This window comes from Rana temporaria, chromosome 9 (assembly GCF_905171775.1).
Source record: "Rana temporaria chromosome 9, aRanTem1.1, whole genome shotgun sequence".
Classification (NCBI taxonomy): domain Eukaryota; kingdom Metazoa; phylum Chordata; class Amphibia; order Anura; family Ranidae; genus Rana; species Rana temporaria.
Genome location: NC_053497.1, coordinates 70,239,693 through 70,260,255, shown reverse-complemented (window position 1 = coordinate 70,260,255; position 20,563 = coordinate 70,239,693). Strand labels below are relative to the sequence as shown.

Sequence of the window (20,563 nt, the reverse complement as noted above, 5' to 3'; positions counted from 1 at the left end):
GGGGTGGCAGTGGCGGCCATGGGTAGATTCATGCTATGCTATGGTCATAGAGGGTGTGGCTGGAGAGAGGGGGCGGTGCCCGTGCGCCCTTATGGATGCACTGCCACTGGTGTAGACAGTGGGGATATACCATAAGAGTACTGTGCTTCTGGAAGAATGGTCAAACACTCTCAGAGAAACTCACTCCTAAACATTGTGGACACGCTTCCCAAAATAATTGAAACTGGTATAGCTGCAAAGGGTGGGCCAACTCAATATTGAACCCTACGGACTAAGACTGGGATGCCATTAAAGTTTATGCGCATATAAAGGCAGGTGTCCCAATACTTTTGACAATATAGTGTATGTTACATGCAAATATTTGTACAGTTCCCTTAATACTTTTTTTAATAAATTAATCTCACATAAACAAGACTTCATCTCTGTGCTTTTTATTTACAGTACATGATAATCTACTCTCCCGTAGTCATAAATTGCTTTCATGACTGTCAAAAACACATGTTCACACCCAGTCATTACAAAGCTTTTAATATCCCCAAAAACAGAAAATGTTAATATATATAAATATACCTGGATGGCTCTTCAGGTTATCATGGTCGATGAAAAGTTTAATGGGGTGTACAAATCCTCTGGACAGAATATTGGACCCCGTAAGGCTTCCACGTAACTCTCTGAGAATGCAGGAAGATGAACACTCAGTGCACTTTGATCTCTAAAACTGAATTATATGTCGAAAGCAGATTTATTACCTAGCACAGGTAATAAAACACACATCTTCGTCTAAGCTATGTTGAATAATAAGCAGGAGGCAATTGAAGTATCACAACGAAAGCCCTAAAAGCTAATAATAATAATAATAGTCGTACTTGGAACAAAGACCCTGAAAGTCAGACCGTCCTCACCTATAACTTCTTAAGTAGGTCAATCTGCAATGTACTATGTTAGACCTCATGCACGCGCGCCCCCTGCTCTTCCCCATTGCCGATGCGAGTGCCCGGCTGGTGCAGTCACCGCCAGGCACCCGCGATCGCTTGTGACAAAGCGGGAACCCGGGGGCTGTGTGTGTAAACACAAAGCTCCCGGTTCTTTCAGGGGGAGAAATGACTGATCGTATGTTCAAACTAAGTATGTATCTGTCATTTACCCTAATCAGTCCCACCCCCCCTGCCAGTGACATTTTCACAGTAATCAGTGCATTTGTATAGCACTGATCGCTGTAAAAATGCCAATGGTCCCAAAGATGTGTCAAGAGTGTCCGATGTATCCGCTATAATGTCGCAGTACCGATAAAAATCATAGATCGCCACCATTAGGCCCTGTACACACGATCGAACATGTCTGCTGAAACTGGTCCGCGGACCAGTTTCAGCGGACTGATCCGACCGTGTGTACAGCCTAGCAGACAGGTTTTTCCAGCAGACAAGTTTTAAAGCATGCTTTAAAACTTGTCGGCTGGAAACCCGTCGGTCTGACATGTCCGCTGGTTAGTACACCTAATCAGCGGACAGAAATCTCCTGCATGCGTCGAATGGATTCGACGCATGCGTGGAAGTATTGTACTTCCTGGTTTGGTGACGTGGCGGCGTCAACGTCACCGCCACGTCACCGCGCTGTCTGTCCGCGGGGATTTCGGTTTGATGGTGTGTACAGCCATCAGACGGAAATCTCCCAGCGGACATGTCCGATGAAAACGGTCCGCGGACCGTTTTCATTGGACATGTTCGATGGTGTGTACGAGGCCTTACTAGTAAAAAAAAAATATTAATAAAAATGCCATAAAGCTATTCAATATTTTGTAGATGCTATAACTTTTGCGCAAACCAATCAATAAACGCATATTGCGATTTTTTTTACCAAAAATATGTAGAAGAATACATATCGGCCTAAACTGAGGAAAATATCTATTTTTTTTATATATATATTTTTTGGGGGATATTTATTATAGCAAAAAGTAAAAAATATAGCTTTTTTTCAAAATTGCCGCTCTATTTTTGTTTATGGCGCAAAAAAACAAAACTGCAGAGGTGATCAAATACCACCAAAAGAAAGCTCTATTTGTGGGGAAAAAAAAGTCAATTTTGTTTGGGAGCCACGTCGCACGACCGTGCAATTGTCAGTTAAAGCGACGCAGTGCCGAATCGCAAAAAGTGGCCTGGTCTTTGGCCAGCCAAATGGTCCGGGCTGAAGTGGTTAAACAGTACACAATAAAGTAGAACCAAATTTTAGGACAAAACCGTCTGTACACAATTGAAAACATGCACTTTGTTACAGAAAGAGTCATAACAATGAAAACAATGCCTGAGTTCTGCACGACTTGTCATAGGTGAGAATCATCAAGGTAAGAGGTGTCTCCTTTTGGGGGTCTATAGATTTCTCTAATCATCGTATCAACAAAATAAACTAAATGTTTATCCCATCCCCTAGAGGGAGAAATTTAACCCAGGGCAACCAGCCAACAATTATATGGGCGTAAAATTGTATGCCATTCTTACCGCTAATGCCAACATCTGAGCAAAAGGGCCAATGTTGGAGAGCTCTTATAAGAGAAATAAGGGAAAAAGGAAGAGAAGGAAAGAAAGGAAAAGGAAGAAAGAAACATGAGAGCTACTGTCCAGGACCCCAACATCCAGCAAATAGGATCATAAGTACATCGCCAGTGTCCTCAGGTCGTTGGTAGGGTACCCAAGCCATGGGCCCCAGACTTTATGAAATAACTTAATTTTGTCCTGTACCAGTGCCGCCAAGCGTTCATTCAGCATCAGCCAGGACATTTTCGATATAAAAATAAATGTAAGCAGCTGCCTTTGGGCCTTAGAGGCCTCCGCAACCCTGTCACCCAGGAGAGCCTGTTTCGCGGATTTAACCAAATTCAACTGAGTCAAAGAGTATATAAAATTATAAACCCTAATCCAGAACCTCCGAACTTTAGGACAAGTCAACCAAATATGGTAGGTAGTTCCAGTCTGGCCACAGCCTCTAAAACACTTGGGGGTAACTCCATGTACAAAAGTAGCAAGCCTAGCCGGCACCATATGCCATCTAAGTAAAACTTTATAATTAGCCTCTATTATAGACGTTGTGACAGGAAGTCAGGTAAATCTGTGGGTGTTGTCACAGACGGGACATACATTTCTGCCTTGTTTAGACAATACACCAATTGTTATTAGGCGTTGGCTGCAAATGTAGCCAGAAAAGGTCTAAGGGCGTTAGAAGACTTCAGCTGTTCAGAATGAGGCAGTTAAGGCCTCTATAAGTAATCCAGAGGATTCTGAGTGAAAGAGAGCAGTAGCTGAAAGTCTTCTGAGGAGGTGAGGAAGTGATTGATTTTTCTGTGTGATAAAAATCAAAAGACTATTGTTTTTCTGCTGTATGACCAGCAGTGTCTGCCTAGCACTAGGCTGTACCAGACTCCACAGATGGGTTCCTGTGTGGTGAAGATAGACGCCCCAAGTGGCCAGGGTATATTTTATGTTTGATTTTGTTTATGCTGTTTGGATGCTTGCACTTGTTTCCAGCAAGATGGAAGAATAAACCCAAATCTTTGTTTTCAACCGTCTTCGACTGCCTGTCTGTATAAATTCAGTGTGTAGTGAACCCATCCAAGGGGTCACACACCCCGCTACTGAGCTAACCCCTTACAACGTATTGATAAGTGATCTGGATGCTGTGTCTGACAACCTGTGCAACTCCTCCAAGCCTAGGGTCTCCCGAAAATCTCCCTCCCACTGGAGCATATAGGTCAATTTAGTCAATGAACTCATCAATATTGCATATATCTCGGAAATATGAGCTTTGAGCCTATCATATTGAGTACATAAATGCTCCATGGGAGTAGAGGTCGCAAGATCCCCCAGACGAGCCAGGGCTGCACATAATGACACAATTGGGCGTACCTATAACATTCTACCGATGGCATATGATATTTTTCCCGCATAGCTTGCTCGGTAAGCACACCCCCCCATCACAAATATCTGCTATACGTAGCAAACCCTTATTTGTCCACCATTTGAAAGCAGAGTTTAGACTTTAGTAGGTCAAAGGATACTGTAGGGGGATTTCCCTGGCATTAGTAATTCCTAGGGCTCATTTACACTTGCTTCAGCTTCAACACACACAGCGATGAACCTGACTAAGTTTCCACAGCTGGCACTGCCTGGCCACCCTGTGCAGGAAGCCCCGAGGCATATGCAACCTTTGAAAGTATTCATCTTTATAGAAGTAAGGCCTAGTTTACACTTGCTTCAAAACATGGCTTCGGAAAGGCTTTTTTAAAGCTCTCTGAACACTAGTCAAACTCCGGTCACTAAATAAAATGGTTAGCTTACAGTCCTGTACACTTGTTTTTGCATCGAAAGCCCCACCAAAGTCTCATCGAAGCCTCATCGAAGCACCAAGCAAAAACAGGTGTAAACAGGACTGTAAGCTAACCATTTTATTTAGTGACAGTAGCTTTGACTGGCGTTCAGAGAGCTTTAACAAAGTGTGTCCGAGGCCATGTTTTGAAGCAAGTGTAAACTAGCCCTTACTATGAAATACTATGAAAGGTTGCATAGGCCTCGGGGCTCACTGCAAAGGGTGGCCAAGCAGTGCCAGCTGTGGAGACTCAGGTTCATCACTGTAAAGCCTTGTACACACGTATGGGATTCCCGGCAGTAAAAAGTCTGCCGGGAAACCTGAGGGGGAAACCGAAAACCTGCTCGGTAACTTTTTCCCCCTACACACCACCGGGTTTCCCGACAGGAAAACTGCCATAAAAGCTTTGGTCGGGAATCCCGTCCGTGTTTATGCTCCATCGCAGTGTTTCCCATAGCAAAACTGCCGGGTTAAAAACCGCTGGGAATTGCGGCGGCAAAAAAGAGAGGCGGTTCTCTTTTATTTTTTCTGCAGTTTTCTTGTTGGGAAAACTGTGATGGAGCATAAGATTGTAACTATATGTAAGGCTATCTGGGCTTGATTTGAAAGCCTCTTTCTCCAAGAATAATGGAATGATGCAATGGACTCAAAGGACTCATGACTTTTCCCTCCCAATTACTGTATGATAATTACTAGTGATGGCTCAATGCACTGATAATTTGCATAGCGTATGGTCAATCAAACTGCAGTGCTGGAGAGATTTACTTAGAAAGCCTTTACACCATTAAAGGGTTTGTAAAGGAATTTGTTTATCTTAATAGCTTCCTTTACCTTAATGCAGTTCTGTTTTCATGTCCTCATTGTTAGTTTTTGCTCTCAAGTTGCTGTAATTCTTCTCTGATCTCCACACTTCCTGGTTGTCTGTTTCCTGATTACCACAGTGCTGGGAGCTTTCTCTCTGTGGTCACTAATCAAGGAGGTGTGATTACTGTGTGTCTAAAACCCCACAGCACCAATCAGTTTCGTTTTCCAAACCATCACTGCCCTGTATTGGCTCTGTGGCTCTGTACATCACAGAAGCAGGAAGCAACATGCAAAAACGAAACTTGAAACTGCAGGTACATAATATGATTGATCTTTATCTATTTGTAATCATTTTTAAAAGGAATCAGTTAACTATTATGTCTCTATACCCTGTAAACAGTCATTTCAGCAAAAAAAATATGTTTTCCTTTACAACTCCTTTAAGCATGTAGAAGTGGTGCTGTAAATGTGGAATGTGCCTTGAAATAGCTCAGTGAAGAGACTCAGGAATATGTAACAGATGTCCCCTCCCGTACAGTGACTTGATGCATCAATGAAAAGTCTTTCTGGGAAGAATCTGTGTCGGTTTAATTGGAAAACGACTAATTGCCATCCTCCGCTGACTGTAGGAAGCTCCTCCAATGCCACCTGCTAATTGTCAAATGAGTGTTTAACTATGAGAGAAGCTACAACATGACTAATTTAATTAAATGTTTTACCTTTGTTTAAAGAACAACTACATGAAACTTAAAAAAATGGTAAATTGAGAAAATAATAAGGAAATAGGGGTTTTATGGTGCCAAAACATATCAGCCATCAGCCTCTATAGTTATAAAACATTTTAAATTATTTATTCAAACAATCTTAAAAGAACAAAATGATAAAAAGATGTATATACCATAGGATATTGGTATTCAAGATATAATCAAGATATAACCTCCTAATCAATACCCATCAACACATTACATTATTAGACGTTCTAAATGAAAGCTATTTTATTGAATACTACTTATGCAAACAGATAGGACTTCATGATATGGAATATCCTGCACTCCACATGTTACCTGAACAAGCGGTCTACTTTTTAGAGGATATGGTTAACAAATCTGAAATATGTAATTACATTTTATTATATGTACATATACATATTACATTTATACAAATACCGTAATCTGTACAAACAGACTTTGTAAAATTATCTTTAATTAACCAACCATGCTGTGTTTAAAACAATATCACTGTGGATAGAGAAGGGTAAATATACTATTGATTTGGGTTATTTTTACCAAATGTAGCAGACTATATTTTGGTATATATTTAGAAAGAAAGTTTGCAAAACTTTATAACAGAAACTATGAAAAACTTGTTTTTTCAAAATGTTCTTTTTTTTTTTTGTTTATATAGCAAAATATGGAAAAACCCAGTAGTGATTAAGGGCCAGATTCAGGTAGAAGTGCGGCGGCGTAACGTATCGTAGATACGTTACACCGCCGCAAGTTTTCATCGCAAGTGCCTGATTCACAAAGCACTTGCGATGAAAACTATGCCGCGGCCTCCGGCGTAAGCCCGCGTAATTTAAATGGGCGTGTGCCATTTAAATTAGGCGCGCTCCCGCGCCGGACCTACTGCGCATGCTCCGTTTCGAACTCCCGCCGTGCTTTGCGCGAAGTGACGTCATTTTTTCGAACGGCGACGCGCATAGCGTAATTCCGTATTCCCGGACGGCTTACGCAAACGACGTGAATTTTTTAATTTCGACGCGGGAACGACGGCCATACATTATACAGCAATACGATTGCTGTGTAAAGTTAAGGCACCAAAAACGACGACTAACTTTGCGACGGGAAACTAGACTAGCGGCGACGTAGCGAACGCGAAAATCCGTCGTGGATCGCCGTAACTCCTAATTTGCATACCCGACGCTGGTTTACGACGCAAACTCCCCCCAGCGGCGGCCGCGGTACTGCATCCTAAGATCCGACAGTGTAAAACAATTACACCTGTCGGATCTTAGGGATATCTATGCGGAACTGATTCTATGAATCAGTCGCATAGATACTCTGAGAGATACGACGGAGTATCTGAGATACTCCGTCGTATCTCCTTTGTGAATCTGGCCCCAAATGTCACCATAAGAAAGCTCAGTATTTATGTGAAGAAATATACAATTATATAAAATTATATAAGTTTTATCTGGGTAAGTGTTGCATGACTAAGCAAATGACAGTTTAAGTAGCATAGTGCAGAATAGCAAAAAATGAAGGGGGTAAAACCTTCTCGAGATCAACTGGTTAAAAGGAAAAAATGTCATATGAGCAATACATAGGCCTACTGCAGGCCTACTCCTGCAGATGCTAGTTGTTTGGTGGTCATGATGACCTGTTGGTTTAGATTTTTAGTGTAACACAATCGGAATTTCTGATGAAAAAAGTCAGACTGAATTTTTTCATTGGATATTCCGACCGTGTGTGGGCCCGATCTGACTTTTTTCCGTCGGAGTTTTAATACTTTCTTTTTTAATAAATATATCAAAGGATAATGCACAAGGCTGGTGCGCCCTCTTTTTTTTATTATCTTTTTTCTGCCTGGAGGGCATCAAGGCCTGAGATATTATCCACTCTGAACTTGTTTTGCTGCTATTGAAATCTAAGATATGCAAACTTGTTATGGGCCAGTAATGTAGAAAGTATTAAAACCAAAAAATAGGCATAAGTGCTAGCCTGACAACTAGCATATCCCCAAGTTGGCCAGCATTTACAGCACACGTATTTCTCCTATTACAGGTTTCCTTTAACTGCTTGCCGACCGCCCACCGTCATATTGCGGCAGGAAAGTCGGCTCCCCTGCATGAGAGCCCGTAGTATAACGTCGGCTCTCGCGCAGGCCACTAGGGGCGCGCGCGCCCCCCGCTCGCCCCCCGACTCCCATGCACGTGCCCAGCGAGCACGATCGCCGCCGGGCACACTCGATCTCTCGTTACAGAGCGGGGACCGGGAGCTGTGTGTATAAACACACAGCTCCCGGTCCTGTCAGGGGGAGAAATGCTGATCTTCTATTTATACAATGTATGAACAGAAGATCAGTGATTTCCCCTAGTGAGGCCACCCCCCTACAGTTAGAACACACCCAGGGACATACTTAACCCCTTCCCCGCCCCCTAGTGTTAACCCCTTCACTGCCAGTGGCATTTTTATAGTAATCCAATGCATTTTTATAGCACTGATCGCTATAAAAATGCCAATGGTCCCAAAAATGTGTCAAAAGTGTCCGAAGTGTCCGCCATAATTTCGCAGTACTGAAAAAAAATCGCTGATCGCCGCCATTACTAGTAAAAAACGCTATAACTTTTGCGCAAACCAATCAATTAACGCTTATTGCGATTTTTTTTTACGAAAAATATGTGGAAGAATACGTATCGGCTTAAACTGAGGAAAAAAAATGTTTTTTTATATATTTTTGGGGGATATTTATTATAGCAAAAAGTAAAAAATATTATTTTTTTTCAAAATTGTCGCTCTATTTTTGTTTATAGCGCAAAAACTACAAACCGCAGAGGTGAGCAAATACCACCAAAAGAAAAAAGGGGAAAAAAGGACGCCAATTTTATTTGGGAGCCACGTCGCACGACCGCGAAATTGTCAGTTAAAGCGATGCAGTGCTGAATCGCAAAAAGTGCTCTGGTCTTTGGGCAGCAATATGGTCCGGGGGTTAAGTGGTTAAAATAAAAAAACTGGCAAATCTCAGTTGTGTAGCTAAGGAAACAGACATAATACATTGTTTTTCACTGTGCTGTGCTATTAATATAAAGACCATTTTCAAGAAAATGTTTTTTACCAGTTTCTATTTTTCTGACAGAAAGGTGCATTGCAATTTCAGATCATTAAACTGTCAGTGTTGCTGCACAATTAAAAGTGAGATGCTCCTTGATGTATCCATAGTAATACTTTCTTCCTAATGTCAGTCTTGGTAGCAGAATATGTATACTAAACCAGCAGTAAAACTTGACAATTGCTTCAATATATTTTCCAAAAAAACAAACAAAAAAACCCTCTTGACTTATTTATCAAAACCTCAAAGTCCTCGTTCATACAGGGCAGATGCAAAAATATTAATACCCCTTGAAATTTCCACATTTTGTCATGTTACAACCAAAAACGTAAACGTATTTTTTTGGGATTTTATGTGATAGACCAGGGGTCTCCAAACTGTGGCCCTGGGGCCAGATGTGGCCGTTTGCGTGCCTTAATGCGGCCCTTGGGGCATATTTCTTGTTGCTGACACTATTCCTCCAACTGACACCATCAATTCTTTCCATTAACACCAACGATGGGGCACTAGTCCTCCCACTGTCACCAAAGATATGGAATTATTTACTCCCACTGGACATTTTTTACTCCCAATGGCCCTAGTCTGGCCCCCCTAAAGTCTGAAGGACCGTAAACTGGCCCTTTGTTTAGAACGTTTGGAGACCCCTGTGATAGACCAATACAAAGTGGTACATAATTGTGGAGTGAAAGGAAAATGATAAATGGTTTTCAATTTTTTTTTACAAATCAATATCTGAAAAGTGTGGCGTGCATTTCTTCTCAGCCCCCCCTGAGTCTATACTTTGTAAAACCACCTTTCGCTGCAAGTGACACTGAAGGCTCAGTTTAAAAAAAATTAAAATTAATAACAAACATGGTATACTTACCTCCGCTGTGCAGTTCGTTTTGCACAGAGTGGCCCCGATCCTCCTGTTCTGAGGTCCCACAGTATCTCTCGCGGCTCCTCCCCGCAATAGATAACCCCCTCTGGGAAGCTCTCTCCAGAGGGGGCTACCCTGCATTTAAAACTATCGTGTGTGGGCTTCAGAGCATTTTTCGGGTTCGGGTTCTGAAAAACGAAAAAAAAAAATGCTCTATTTTTTAACAACGTTTGAAACAATGTAATTTTTCGGGTTGTAAAAAATGATCGTGTGTGGGCTTTATCGACGTGAAAAACCTGCGCATGCTCAGAAGCAAGTTATGAGACGGGAGCGCTCGTTCTGGTAAAACTACCGTTCGTAATGGAGTAAGCACATTCATCACGCTGTAACAGACAGAAAAGCGCGAATCGTCTTTTACAAACACGAAATCAGCAAAAGCAGCCCCAAGGGTGGCGTCATCCGCATGGAACTTCCCCTTTATAGTGCCGTCGTACGTGTTGTACGTCACCGCGCTTTGCTAGAGCATTTTTTTTTTCACTATCGTGTAGGGGTGCAATGGATCGTCACCGATCCGTGATCCGAACGGGTCACCCCTTTCGGATCGGCACACCACGCGATCCGCGGAGCGCTCCGGAGCCTCGGCCGTAGGAAAGTCCCCGGCTTAGGCCTAGCTCCACCCACGTGTGCTTGTCAGAGCACAGCGTGACACGCCTCCCCGCCTCAGCGCGCTCACTACAGACCCGGAACTGCCTGCAGACATGTGGAGACAGCATCGGTGAGCTCTGCACCTGCAGGTAGGAGCTACACCATCACCTGGGGAGCTTGTCTGTACACCAGGGTGGAGGGGGGTGACACCAGGGTGGAGGGGGGTGGATAGTGATTAGGTGGGTGTAACAAGATTTGTTTTTTTTTTGTTTTTTTTGCTGATCCGAAAATGATCCGATCCGTGACTCCTGATCCGAGGATCGATCAACGTCGTTTTAATGAAGAAGTTGAAAAAAAAACGTTTTTTCTAGAGGCTGGAAAACATTGTTTTTTTACAACCCAAAAAATGATCGTGTGACTTGCTTGTAGGGAATAATGGCCAACTTGAGCTAGACTAAAGATCTAAAATATAGTAGCAGAGAGTGGCAGTGCAGATAATCGCTGTTCCAGTAACAGTGAATTTGACTTTCCATTCATTGAAGGTAAGTATTCAACTTGTTCCTTCACAGAATACTGCAGGTTCAAAATGTGTTAACATGGTGACAGGATTTCTTTAATCTGTTAATGCTTATATGAGATTTTTGTTAATGGATTTATGTTAACTTTAACTGACTCCTTAATTACAAGACACGTTTAGTAATGACACATCAATTTCCTGTTATTTAGCTGACTCATTTCCCTGTTATGTGTGCCATTCTGCCTGTTTATGTTCAGCTATTTCCTTCAGCATTGGAAACACTTAGGCCTCGTACTCACGACCAAACATGTCTGCTGAAACTGGTCCGCGGACCAGTTTCAGCGGACATGTTCGTTCGTGTGTAGGCAGTAACGTACAGAATTCCAGCAAACAATCGTCGGCCAGACCGTTTTCCAACGAACAACTGTTTCCTGGTCTTGCTTTAAAACAGTCTGCTGGAATCGTGTCCGTCAGACATGTTCGGTCGTCTGTACACAAAAGCAGCGTACAAAAACCCCGCGCATGCTCAGTCCAAATGAGGAGACGGGAGCGCTCGTTCAGGTAAAACTCGCGTTTCTTTGGGATATGGCACATTCGTCATTAGAAACCTTTTATTCTAGCAAGAGAACAATGTCTTAAAAAGGCGCACTAAACCACATTTTAAAGCCTCGTTTTATTAATTCTTCTCTTGCTAGAATAACCCCGTTCTCTTGCTGATGCAATTTCAATAGAGTTGTCCCATACTGAAATGTCACATTTCTTGCTTGTGATGTAATCCTTTAATAATGTTTTCTATGCCAGACGTGTGTTTTGGTTGGTGGTCCTCCATAATTTAGAGTAGTCATTTTTGTAAAGGAATGTGCATTTTTTTAATTTCTTTTTTTGTTTCTAGTTATGTCACCATTTAAACTTTTTTTTTTTTACATGTTTTTTTAAATTTTTTTTTTTTTTGTTGGTGTTTCATTAGAGAATATTAAACCATGTTGGCACACCAAATGTCCCCCCCCCCCCCAAGGAGTGTGTCCTTTGTAAATTACCCATTGTATATTTATTAAAGGTTTGCTGCCTAATAATCCCCACAGTATATCAAACAATAGACATGTTTTCAAATGAAAGCAAAAGGCCTTTTATTCAGGCAAATGTCATCACAAAAAATAAAAAGAACAGCAGCACTAGAATAGATAGCAAACTATATGCAAACTTGCATTTCCAACATGGTGAAGGATAAACTTCCAAGCCTCAGGAGCCAAACACAAAAATATGAAGCAGCAGCACACAAACAAAGGAACCCAAACTGTGGTAGTACAAACAAGATGTCCTTTATGTGGAAGGAAATGGAAGGCAGAAAATCAACGTTTCCTCCTCTTTCCAGCCTTCCCTCCAGGCAGCCTTCCAGCGGATCGAACACGGGGTCTTGCAGGTGGGGTTGATGTGGCAGCAGGAGGATGGTGTTCCGCAAGCCGGGCCGGGTCACATAGCCCAGTGTCTGGGGTCAGCAGGCCCCTCTGCATCCACCAAAGGACCTGGTTCATCAGGGCCTTTGCCAGTCTTCTCTGGTCCTCCTCCCCTTCATTTAAATCATGGGCCAATGAGGCACTGAAGGCCTCTGTGGGGTTGAGGGGGGCCCTCATGATGGCGCTTGCCTCCTGGATCATGCGGAGGCTTGCCTCCTCCACAGGCCTCAACTGCCTCCTTCGGCCTGATGGCCTCACCTGGGGGGGAGAAGACTGGCTGGTGGTGGTTCTCCTGGCCGGGTGGACCTGCTGCAGGCCACTGGGCCCAGCCTCCTCCTGGCTGCCACTGACCCCGGCCTCCTCCTGGCTGCCACTGACCCCGGCCTCCTCCTGGCTGCCACTGACCCCGGCCTCCTCCTGGCTGCCACTGACCCCGGCCTCCTCCTGGCTGACAGACACCTGAGGATCTGCCACCTCCTGGCTGATCTCTTCTTCCTGTGTGGAAAAAAAAAGAATTTTTTTACAATTTCGCTAAATAAAACCACACTCATTTTCATGTTTTTCGTTCAGTATTTTCTGTTCATTATTACTTGAATACACTCTACTTCTGACCCCTGCAGTTGTCATCCCTGACACCTATTTGTCTGTACACCTTTTTGTTTGCTTTTTTCCAGCTTGGTTTTTTTTTTACAATATCTAATCATTAATCCACCAAGAATTATTTACGCCATAAATATAGAGGAAACTACTATACCTCCTCATCGAAGGGTGGCAGATCTGCATCTCTGTCAGCCAGGCCCTCTTCCTCCGACTCTGCAGGGCTGTGGTCATCTGGGGAATGTCCGCTGGAAGGTAGCATGGAGGAAAGGTTGGAAGAAAGACTGGACATCGTTTTCCTGCCTTCCATTTCGTCCCGCAAAAAAGCCATCTGTTTATAATACCACAGTTTGGGTTCCTTTGCTTGTCTTGCTGCTGCTCCCGATTTTTTGATTTTATTAGCTTTGTATGCTCTCCTGTATGTGCTTCTGAGGTTGGCAAGTTTATCCTTCACCATGTTGGCAGTGCATCCTGGCACCCAAGTTTGCATATAATTTGCTAGCTCTTCTAGTGCTGCCGCTCGTACCTCTTTATTGCAATATAACGAGTGTTTTGAATTCCACAGGATGGGCGTGTCCTGGTATTTTTGAAGTAAGGCCTCTATAGATTCCTTGCTTTGTAGGAGGTCCATTGCAATTTTTGCAAAATTATATTTCTTTTTGAGTCTAGATTACAAAAACATAAACCACAGAAAAATAAATATTCCAAAGGATCAGCGTTGACCTTGATCTAATATGTGTCTTCAAATTTATTACCTATATCTAATTCCAAACACAGTCTCTCTTGTTTAAACAATGATTGGCAGCTCGGCCGCATTGCTTGTACCAAACATTGATTTGCTAGATGCAGAGCCATTGTTCACATTGCAGTAAATATTTTAAATATATTAAATTAAACAATGCTTACAAATGACAGTTTTCATCTAGGCACTCTTTCATGTGTAAATCTCATACCCCTGACAATGGATGACATAAAAGACACTTCCTAATGACCTCTGTACAACCAACACTTGAACAATACTTTGCCTGATCTGAATACACCATTCAAAAACTTGTCAATGAGGTACAGCATTGTTCACATCTCTATTTTGTGAGGTGTCCAAAAGCATTTGGATACCAAAATAACATTGTGGTACCCCATAGACAGAATAGCTTAAAAAGGGTGCAACCAACAGCCCAAACCCCCATCCCATGTGTCTACATTTTCAAGGCCTCTGCTGATCACATTTTTAATTTCCTTACCTTCCTGTCTCTCGCTCCTCGTTTCTCACGCTCGCCTAATTACCGCGTAAGATGCGTAATCACGGCGTAAACCTTTTAAACACTCCGCGTATTTATGAAACCCCGCCCTCGTCACCTTTGCGAGGCCCCTAATCAATGAGTTTAGGAAATATGGCGTTAACTGTGTATGTTCTGGATGCGCTCGAAGATTCTCCGCGTAACGGACGTAAACACGTTGTTTGCATTCTCTACACTCCGCGTATGTATTAAACGCCGCCCTCTTCTCCGCCCATGGCGTAAGAATTCATCTTTTCCACGCCCATAATCTCTGTGGGAAAGGAAAGATGGCGATGTCACACGAGCGGGCACGATGCTCTCATGCCACAAGTGAAGGGACAGAGGCAGGGACGTCCCGATCAAGGAAAAGAAGATATAAAGCCACTAATATGCGGTTCCAGGAAATGGTGGAGTTAGTTTACATCATGCGAAAAAAGGACTATGATGGTGAATTAGGGCCATACAAGACCCCTAACCGCCGAAAGGCACATATTATGGACAAGGTGGCGAGGAGAATGCAGAGGATGTTTGGGATCACCAGGTCCAAGGAACAGCTGAGGAAACGCTGGTCAGACTTAAAATTGAGGGAGCCACATCAGATGAAGAAAATACTTAAAATTCTGCGTAAAAGTAAGTAAATATATATTGGGGTTGGGGGGGGGGGGGTGGTGATTGTCTGCAATAATGTGTTGCCATGTATATTTCACCATCTGCCTCCTTGGCCTGCTTGTAATTTTAAAGACATGTTGTTATTTATTTTTTAGAACATAAATAACTACATATTTACAAACAGTGTTCTTAGTAAACAACGTAACATCACATAGTTTATCAGAAAGGCTCGGTTATTCCAGGAACAACACACCTGGACATGGCTCACTGGCCAAAAACTTTGTTTGTAAACATTGTGTAAAAGCTAGTTCTAGAAATAATATGGTAATAAAGCAGATGTTTTCACATCTGCAATGCAGAGCACCTGTGTCTCCCCAAATCAAAAATGGGTTTTGGTAGGGTCTCCCAGAAATACAGTTTAGGGGGGACATCCATGTGTGTCACTTTGCTAAAAAGGGGCAGGATCAGAGCTTGCCATATAGAAGTAATTGCAAAATGTAGGTTTGGTGAAAGATAAAAGTAACTAAATGAAAGCATCTTCTAAGCAATGTGTGCGATTTATGCTCTCCAATATCTGTGTGCTGATGAGTCTACATTTTTTTTGGTTTATTTCAGGGGAAAGAAGTCGCCAGCATTTGGAGGAGGCAGAGAGGGCCAGACAAGGCCAAAATCTGCCATCTCAACATGTGGAGGAGGAGGAGGATGTGGAAGGAGAAGAGGATGTGGAAGGAGAGGAGGATGTGGAAGGAGAGGAGGATGTGGAAGGAGAGGAGGATGTGGAAGGAGAGGAGAATGTGGAAGGAGAAGAGGATGTGGAAGGAGAGGAGGATGTGGAAGGAGAGGAGGATGTGGAAGGAGAGGAGGAAGGAAGAAAGGAGGAAGGAAGAGAGGAGGAAGAAGTAATTTTGGACTTAGAAGTCATAGCAGATGAAGGGCAAGTGGCGGAAGAACAATTTGGCGAATTGAAAGAAGGTGGATTGATGGATGAAGGAGGAGTCCAAGATGATGGGGAAGTGGTGGAAGAAGGAGGAGTGATTGAAGATGATGGGGAGGTGGTGGAAGAAGGAGGAGTGATAGAAGATGTCGAAGAGGTGGAAAGGAGAAGCCCATCAGGTCAGTGTCACCCTAGCTTGATTCAAAAAAACATATGTAGATAGGCCTCATTGAAAAATAATATTGTAAATGCCATTTTTTTTTTTTGTTTTAGGGGAGGAGGATGGTGTGCCAATATTTTCACGTGCAAGTGCTGCTATAATTATTCAGCAGGTAATGGAGTGCAGCACTGAAATGCACAATATGCGTGAAAGGATGTTTCTCATGGAACAGAATGTAACAAATGTCCTTTTGGAATGCAGCACGGAAATGGACAATATGCGGCAAAGAATGATGGTCATCGAATCTAATTTTAAGAACATTATTGACATGATGGGCCGTGTCAAAGACTGAAACACCCCCCGCCCATCCCCCGCCCCCACAAACATTTTTACAGTTTGAATAATGAATACGCCAAAATTTGAAGATACACACACAGTGTGCCAACATGTGCTATCTGCCATCACAGAATATCTAATGTCTGTGCTTTGTGGGTCCAACCCCCTCCTCCATCCTCAAGTAGTTGAGAGGAAGGGTTTGCTCCCACAAAACACAGACATTGATCACCCATGATGTCAGATAGCACATGTGGCCATTTGTCTGTTGAACCAATGACATTTGGCGAGTTTGCACTGAATGTGTGTATCTTCCAATTTTGGCGTGTTCCAGTGTGAAAGCACACCATGACTGACTGCTGTTGTGAGTTTTTATATTTTTGGAATTGGATTTTGTTACTTTTTGACCATGTTGAACATTTTGGGATACTATAAAGTTTAGACCATAAAGAATAAACAACGCCAAAAATTTTTAAAAATATATATATAGAATTATAAATCTCTCTAATCACTGAATTTAGTGAAGTAGAGATTTGACTCCAAATTCTCACCTAAAAATTTTCTTTTAGAAAAACACACCAAAAACAAAAAAAATGGTTAAAAAATTATTGTTTTTTGTGCCTAAAAAATATGGCCAAAAAAAAATTTAAGGCGGTAAACACCCCACCAAATATAATCTATATATATATATATATGTAAACAATAAATCTAACTATATTTGAGTAAAAAAAAAGTGAACTTGTTAATAAATGTATAATCTGCATAATATTTTTGGTTGAATTACCTGAAAAAAAAAAAAAAGTTTAAAAAATTTTTGAAGACTCCTAAGTACAAAAGCAGGGAGTAATGAAAAAAATATAAAATTATTTTTGGGGTCATGAACAAGCAAAAATTAAAAAAACTTGACCTCAACATTTACAAATGGAGTTGCTTCTTATTTCTAGACTCAATACCCTGTTTGTAGATGAGTGAATACTGTGCAAAATGTGGTTAGTTACTAAAAGTGGAGAAATCAATTATGCATTACAATTGAAGAAGTTAGTTAGAGAACCAGGAAGACAGAAAAAGAGAAAAAGCATTAATGACAAACAACTGTATAAAGTCCAATGGTCTAATTATTTATTATTTTTTAGAATATTCCTTTCTTTGGGGGCCGAATTAGAAAGAAATATGATCTGGCATAGCAATGGCCCCCCGACCCATGAAGTACTCAACATATTTGTCGCGTACCTCACGAGCTGATTGGGGGGCCAAGCCAGCGCGACCAGTGTCCAGCCCGGGAAGGGGATCTGAGGGTAGTCTTGCCTCAGAACCGATGTCGGGTAGGTACGTCTGGGAGTGCCTGCGTAAAAAGTTGTGCAAAATGCAGCAGGCAAATACAACGGTGTCCAATTTATATTCCGCCAGATGTATCGATGTCCTGAACAGGCGGAACCGGTTGGTGAGTATCCCAAAGGCATTCTCGACTACCCTCCGAGCCCTGGCCAACCGAAAATTAAACACACTCCTCTCTGAGGTGAGGGTCCTCTGGGGAAAAGGCCGCATGAGGTGAGGACCAAGCCCGAAAGCCTCGTCCGCTAGGAACACAAACGGAAGTCCTTCCACATTATCTTCATCTGGTGGCAATGCCAGACCACCAGCTTGGAGACGATCATAGAAATCAGTCCGTGCGAACACTCCCCCATCAGACATCCGGCCGTTCTTCCCCACGTCCACATATAGAAACTCATACTGTGCCGACACCACCGCCATCAACACAATACTATGATAACCCTTGTAATTATAATAGTAGGACCCCGAGCGGGGTGGGGGCACAATGCGGACGTGTTTCCCATCTATTGCTCCACCGCAGTTTGGAAAATCACACCGCTGGGCAAATTGGGAAGCCACAGACTGCCATTCCTGTGGTGTGGAGGGTAGCTGTGGGGACAAACAAAATTAGAGATTTAGTACTTTGTAACAAATACATCCTACAAGCATCCTTGTGACAGTTCACAGTATTAAAATTGCATTAGAAAAATGTGCATGGAGAATTTGGGAAATGAAATATATAGGGCCACTTCATTAAGAGACTCCACAGCCCTCTGATGGGGACAATAAAAGTTTGAAGGGGGGGACACAAAAACCAAAAAGTCCTGTTTGAAAAAATGGCAAGGTGGGTTTGTCCCTAGGATAGCATGCTGGACAGGTTAATATTGGGTAAGGGACAAATATGCAGGTAGGCCAAGAATAAAACATGTAAAGCTGATATCAACATGCATAGGGAGAAAAGGTAACGTTAGTTAAACACACAGCATATCTGGGAAAATAAAAATAAAGTTAGTTGGCCACATTATTAGAGCCAGGAAACTTACCTTAATATACTCCTCATGCATAACTTTGATGATGGCAGCACACGTGTCCGGTATGATGACCCCAAGCGCCTGCGGAGAGATGCCTGTCGAGAACTTGAGGTCCTGCAGGCTCCTCCCAGTCGCCAGGTACCGCAACGTGGCAATAAGCCTCTGCTCGGCCGTGATGGCTTGGCGCATCACAGTGTCCTGCCTCGTGATATAGGGGGACAGAAGATCCAGCAGACGGTTGAATACGGGGTCCGTCATGCGGAGAAAATTCCTAAAGTCATTAGGATTATTCTCCTGGAGTTCCCTAAGCAGAGGCATATGTGAGAACTGGTCACGCTGGCGCAACCAATTCTTGGTCCAGAAACGCCTCCGCCCCCTGTTTCTGGCCAAAGTACTGGACAAATGAACATATCCAGCAGCCATCCCATAAACAGCACCAACTCGCGAAAATTGACGCTGCTGCTCCATCATGGCTTCAAACCGGCCGGCTGGTCAGTCAAGAACACACTGAAACAGAAAGCACTCGCAAATCCAGCACTACCTGCGACAAACGCGTGACAAACAGATACGAGCGCACAGGATGCAACTGCTAAAGCAGAAACAACCTGCTTGCCTATAGCCGAATGACAACTACGTTACCGCAAGCACACGCACTGAACCCGTGAATACACGCTGTCAAAGCCTGGAGACCGAGAAGCGCGAATCAGCTCTAACCAAACCTTCACTAACACGAGCAAACACGTAACTAGCAAAAGAGGAACAGAGGGCGGCGCCATTAACTTTGGTCTTCCCCTTTATAGTGACGTCGTACGTAGTTTACGTGCACGCGTTCCGGTACGACGGGAATTTGGTCCGCTGGTGTGTACACGCCAGCGGAACAAAACACAAATCAGCCTTGTACGCCGGAAACTGTCGGGCAGACAGTTTCCAGCGCACAGATCCGGTCGTGAGTACAAGGCCTTAGACGTGTAGTCATGTTTTGTTACCATATCACATACTATATAAGTACCAAAACCATTTCTTTACCAATGATGTTTATTAAGGTTTTCAAAGACAAAAAAGAGAATACAATTTACATTGCAATATAGCAAGGACAGATCAAATCAGCTGGATTCACGTAGAGTGGAGTATGTTTAAGCGAGCGTAGCGCATCTCATATGTGCTACGCCAAAGTAACATTGAGAGGCAAGAGCAGTATTCACAAAGCACTTGCTCCCAAAGTTACGTTGGCATAGCGTAAATGGGCCGGTGTAAGCCCGCCTAATTCAAAGTAGCAAGGCAGTGGGCGTGTAGTATTAAAATGAATCGTGACCCCATGTGAATGCATGGCCGAACGAACGGTGCATGCGCGCGCATGCTCAGAATGACGTTGCAAATACTCTCTACGATACGATGGCTCAATGCGTACGACGTGAACCTAACTTACGCCCAGCCCTATTCACGTACGACTTACGTAAACGACGTAAAATTCGACGGCACTTCCAACGTCCATACCCTAAACGACTTACAGCGATGGGCGCAAGTACGTTCGTGAATCGGCGTATCTAGCTCATTTACATATTCAACGCGTAAATCAACAGAAGCGCCCCTTGCGGCCAGCGTATATATGCACCCAAGATACGACGGCGTAGGAGACTTACGTCGGCCGTATCTTGGCAAAATTTAGGCGTATCTCATTTTAAGAATGAGCGCATAGATACGACGGCGCACATTCGGACTTACGACGGCGTATCTACTGATACGTCGGCGTAAGTCTCTGTGAATCTCTGTGGATCCGGGCCAATGTCACTGATCCTCTCCCATTCAGAATACATCAACAATAGAACAGTATAGTAAACAGTAGTTTACTAC

The 20,563-nt window shown here is 43.1% G+C and overlaps 1 protein-coding gene across 1 annotated transcript in view; it reads right to left on the bottom strand.

The window, feature by feature from the left end:
- The window catches only part of ADGRG4 (adhesion G protein-coupled receptor G4), a 130,654-nt gene extending 129,943 nt beyond the window's left edge, over positions 1 to 711 (bottom strand). Inside the window, exon 1 of the mRNA XM_040323753.1 lies at positions 571 to 711. The gene's annotated coding sequence lies outside the window, so the exon portion shown is untranslated. The remainder of the gene's footprint in view (positions 1 to 570) is intronic.
- Positions 712 to 20,563: the final 19,852 nt, after the last annotated feature.